Below are 1,450 nucleotides of genomic sequence, written 5' to 3'. Positions count from 1 at the left end.
GCAGATGTACCAAAATGTAATTGAGAATCAATTTTGGATGATAAGGATATGAAGATATCTTCTTTGTATTTTTTCTGGAAAAATTTTTTTTTTAATTTTAAAGAGGAATTTTTAAAGAGGGAAAATGTGAATCTAAGATGAGTGCATCAGGTATTCAGAAAGGGCAAGCGGTGCCAAAGTCACAGTTGAGTGAGTCCGGGGTCAAGGTGTCTTTTCAGCCAGGAGACGCCCCAGCAGAGCTGACCAGAAGGATCCGGTAGCTAAGGCCAAGGGTCCAGGGAATGGATAGGTTGCTATTATTACAAGCTGGGCCTCTCTTGGCCTTGGGGCATCTAGCAGGAGGATAAGGGCTTCCCCAAGTGAACAGCAGTTGATTCCTGAGAGAACTGTATAGGGTCAGCAGTGAAAGGACTTAGTTCTCACAGCTCCTACAGCGCTGTAAATAGAGGCAGAAGGTTAATAACTACAGCCCAGACACCTGTCCAGCCCCTCGGAAGGAGCCAGGCACAAAGCACATGTTTCAAGGTTCTATAAATCGATGCGTGTAGCAGGCAGTACATGAGCATCGACTGAAGATTTTTTTTTTCTTTTTCGAGAGAGGAGAACCGTTCACCCTGGGAAGAAGCCATCGCCATGAGAATCGGAGAGATTGCATGGGATACAAGAGGGACAAAGGGGCCAAAGGCACCTGAGTGGAATGAAATACTAGGGGATGCACGGCGCTGGGCGGGGGGAGAGGGGGGGTCAGCCTTCGCTCCCATTATATTGAAATCGCCCGATTGTCCTGTCCATCTTTTCACAGGATCTCCTTCTACGGTCAGTGCCTAACTCGGCTTTCAGTCCCTCCTCCCCATCGTCTAGCAGGGCGCCTGGCTCCCCATAACTGCTCCAAACATGTTGAGCCGAACCGAGGCCGCTCCTTGCATCAGTCCTGTTCCGGGCTGATGTCAAGAAAGCAAGATGTTAAACACATGTCACGCAGGAGGCCGGCATCCTCTTGTTCCTTTGGGGGAGACTATTGGGAATTCGAGGGGCTCCTTTCATACTCTCAAGTGGAGGGAGCGGTGCAGATGCGAGGGCTTGACCACCTCAGCCCTTGGGGGACAGCTGGCGATGTCGAAGGAGGTGGGGGCAGTGCTTGCGTCCCTCTCCCCAGGCCCGCGGGTGCTGGGGGGCGCCCGAGCAGGCGCGTGGGTCACTAGGGATGCAGCCAAGCCAGGGGTCCTGCGCGCCGAGGGCTCCCCTCTCAGAAGCCACTGAACTCGCCTTCCCCATCTGGCAAGTGGGGCGACTCCCTCGCTGCCTGCAGGACGCCGGGGGTGGGGAGGAGCGCGGGGAGCGGGGCTGCGGAAAGCGTCCGGCACGCGCCGGCCGGCATTGCCCCCCGGAGTGGCCGCCGGGACCCCCGGGACCCCTGTCCCGAGTCGGAGCGCGCCCTCTGGGCCCGCGG

The sequence above is a fragment of the Hipposideros armiger genome, unplaced genomic scaffold (assembly GCF_001890085.2).
Source record: "Hipposideros armiger isolate ML-2016 unplaced genomic scaffold, ASM189008v1 scaffold_78, whole genome shotgun sequence".
Lineage (NCBI taxonomy): Eukaryota > Metazoa > Chordata > Mammalia > Chiroptera > Hipposideridae > Hipposideros > Hipposideros armiger.
The sequence above is the reverse complement of the archived record's forward strand: the minus strand, read 5'-3'. Positions refer to the sequence as shown.